The sequence below is a fragment of the Cebus imitator genome, unplaced genomic scaffold (assembly GCF_001604975.1).
Source record: "Cebus imitator isolate Cc_AM_T3 unplaced genomic scaffold, Cebus_imitator-1.0 Scaffold41, whole genome shotgun sequence".
Classification (NCBI taxonomy): Eukaryota; Metazoa; Chordata; class Mammalia; order Primates; family Cebidae; genus Cebus; species Cebus imitator.
In genome coordinates, this window is record NW_016107356.1 from 9134848 (window position 1) to 9138780 (window position 3933).

The following is a 3933-nucleotide window of genomic DNA, read 5'->3' on the forward strand; positions in this document are numbered from 1 at the left end:
ACTCTCTATGACATATTTTGGTAGCTTTTCACATGGTTATTTGTCATCTGTGTATCAAAATGGTACAATCACTTTGGAAGACAGTTTGGCAGTTTAAATAAAAAAAAAAAAAAAAAAAAAAAGATCCAGCAATCATGCTTGATGTTTACCCAAATGAGGTGAAAAATTACGTCCCCGCAAAAACCTACACCCAGATATTTTATAACAACTTTACTTATAATTGCCAAAACTTACATTCTTCAGTAGGTAAACTGATAAACTATGGTATATCCAGACAATTAAATATTATTCTGTGCTTTAAAAAAAAAAAATCTATCAAGCCATGACAAGGCATGTAGAAAATGTAAATGCCTATTAATAAATGAAAGAAACCAATCTGAAAAGGTTACTAGCTATATGATTCCAACTACGTGGCATTCTACAAAGATAAAACTATGGAGACAAAAAAATCAATGATTGCCAGGGGCTGTTGGGAAGAGAAAGATGAACAGATGAAGCACAGAGGATTTTTAGGGCAGTAAAACCACTCTGTATGATATTATAATGGTGGATACATGTCATTATAAATTTGTCCAAACCTATAGAATGTACAATACCAAAAGGGAACCCTAACAAACTATGGATCTTGGTGTGATAATGTGTCAATCTAGGCTCATCAACTGCAAACGTTCCACTCTGCTGCAGGAAGTTCATAGTAGGGGAGACTGAGCATATGACCAACAGTAAAAAGATAAATGGCTGACAGGAGTTCTGGGGTGTGGGTGGAGGGATGAATAAGTGTAGCACAGAGCATTTTCAGGGCAGTGAAACTATTCAGTATAATACTGTTATGGTAGATACATAACACTATGCATTTGTCAAAACTCACATAGCTGTACAACACAAAAGGTGATTCCCCCATGTAAACTACAGAATTTAGTTAATAATAATGTAATAATATTAGTTTCAAAAGCTAGAGCTTGAACTAACTCAAAAGGTTAATAGGAGAAAGTTTACAGGAGAGATAGGATACACAGGAACTTATCGTGCTCTTAAGAATAAAACTGCTGTTGGGTTTTTTTTTTTTTTTTTTTTAAGTCAATAAAGAGAAAACAGGGAAACAAGACTACCTGATTCCTACAACCCTAACAGCTGGAGTTTTAAGTTCTAGTCATGGATTCTAGACAAGTATTTTTAAATGGAGACATCAACTTTTCTTGTAGCATTACCATTTATATATTAGGTACATCTATACTGGATAATGAAAATGCCATTGAGAATCAAAAACTGACCAACCAAATCTCAAGTAAGCATCTACCTTTGCTTACTTCATTTGAATAGGCAAAATCAAAGCCAACATATTCCTAAAAACTGTTTCTCAAAATGTGAGTCAATGGTACTCTAGGAATACATATCCTAAGGCCTACTGCTCTAGAACTGCTGAATAAAACTCTCCTTTTTACGCTCAAAGTAGGCTCTTCTTTTAATAACAGTAATACAGAGACTCTATCTTAATAGTTACTACCTGAAATTAGGCACTCTGTGAAATGTTTTATCTGTTTTATCTCAATTAACTCTCAAAACACTTCTGTAGGCACAGGCAAAGTTAACACAAAGCTAATAATATAAAAGTTTCAGAAGCTCGCAATTTAAGCTTCTAATTTTAACTAAGCCCTGATGCCTATTTGTAATTTTATTAAAGAAGGTCCCTAAAATACCAGCTGCCAACCTCACAAAACCTAGATCCATCCTGCCTGTGAGTTTTGTGTTGTCTCCCAAGTTCTTACCTGCCCACTGCTGGCTCTTTATATACACCAAAACCTAAGGCTAAGACATGTGAAGTAATGTGCCCAAGGTCACAGAAAAGTAAGTACAAGAATTGGAATTAGAAACTAGAGCTAAACTCTACAGCCTATAGTTTCTCTAAACCAAAATGGAATGGAACCAACATATATGTACACATTGCCATCTCCACACCTCTGCAAACGTATAAATTAATACCACAGGTGGAGAACAACTTACCACAACACAAAAATCATGATTTATTTGAAAAGGTCAAGTAAATTTAATATTCTACATCTCCCTTTGTTTTAGTACGGTAGTGCCCCTTATACACAGGAGATACATTCCAACTGCCACCCCACTCCATAAACCCTGCAGATGCATATAATGGTGGATAGTGTCCTTACTCTGTATATACTGTTTTTACCTCTACATGCATACCTATAATAAAGTTTAATTTATAAATCAGACACAGCATGAGAACAATGATAAAGCAGAACAAACAACAATACAATGCAAAAAAGTTATGTGAATGTAGTTGCCCTCTCTCCCTGTCCAAATACCTTATTCTCAAAATATCTTATTTAAAGTACTTATCATTTTTCTTGTGATGTCAATCTGATAACTGATTGACAGGTAGGTTACATATAGATAAATACACTTGAAAAAGCAATAATTCCTGTCCCAGGCGGGCCAGAGCACGTCAATGCAAGCTTTCATCATGCTGCTCAAAATGGTGTGTAATTTAAAACTCACAAAATGTTTTAATTCTGGAATGCAGCATTTAGTATGTTCAGAACACAGTTGACCATAGGTAACTGAAACCTTGGAAAGTGAAACCAGGAATAAGGAACTACTGTATTTTTAAAGGTCTGCATTAATTGAAATTATACCAAATAGACACAAATTGAAAAATCGTAATATTGCTAATGATTTAAAAAAAAAAAAAACACAGATAATCATTCCTGATTTTTTTAAAAACAGCACTCAAAATAGGCAATAAAGGGAAAAAAACAGAAAATTGAGAGAAAACAGACTTTAGCTGAAATCTCCGTATCATAATAATATGATAAAGACCTAAAATGAAGCATCTTACTAATGCTTCAAGAAACATCATCAACAACAATAATATGGTCCACTATATTCACTATTATTCACCATTATACTATAAGTACTAAACAAACAACGCGGTTAGACAAGAGAAATCAATGAGAAGTATAAAAATTAGAAGAGTAGTAGAAAAAATATATATTTTTGTAAATGAGAATATACCTGGAAAACCTCAGAAATCAATGACAGAATTAACTCAAAACTTCAGTAAGGCAGGATACATAAAAAATTAAACATTGAAATCAATAGCTTCCACAAATACAAATCATAATTACTTAGAGAATACAATGGCAGAGGAAAAACCTCACTAACTGACAAGATGGAAGAAAACATCTTTAATATAAATGAAAGAACTAACACATCTAATACAAAGAACTCAAAAATTGAGGGGAAAGGGGACAGACCAAAGGCACAAGAGAAATGGCTAAAAGACATGAATAGACTATTCATAAAGATTTTCTTAAAGACTCTACACATATGAAAAGTTGTTCAACTTCATGCATAACCAGAGAAATGCAAAACTATACCATGAAATAAGCCAAAGACAAAAGGACAAATATTGTATAATTTCATTTATATGAAGAATCTAGAATATACAAATTCATACAGACAGAAGGTAGAAGAAAAATTAACAACAGCTGGGATGAGAGGTATGGAGTTTGTTTTGAATGATGAAAAAGTTGTAACACTGTATAGTGGTGATGATTGCACAATACTGTGAATATAGTTAATGCCAACACTTCTGCACATCTAAAAATGATGAAAGTGGGCCAGGCGTGGTAGCTCATGCCCATAATCCCAGCACTTTGGGAGGCCAAGGCGAGTGGATCACCTGAGCTCAGGAGTTTGAGCCCAGCCTGGCTGGCGAAGCCCCATCTCTACTAGAAATACAAAGATTAGCCAGGCCTGGTGGCGGATGCCTATAAATGCAGCTACTTGGAGGGCTGAGGCAGAAGAATCGCTTGAACCCCTGAGACAGAGGTTGCAGTGAGCCAAGATTGCGCCACTGCACTCCAGCTGGGTGACAGAGCAAGACTCTGTCTCAAAAAAAAAAAAAAAAAA

The 3933-nt window shown here is 34.8% G+C and overlaps 1 protein-coding gene across 1 annotated transcript in view; it reads right to left on the reverse strand.

Moving 5' to 3' along the window:
* BRWD1 (bromodomain and WD repeat domain containing 1) overlaps nt 1–3933 on the reverse strand; it is a 142346-nt gene that overhangs the window by 59738 nt on the left and 78675 nt on the right. The gene's annotated exons all lie outside the window — the stretch shown is intronic.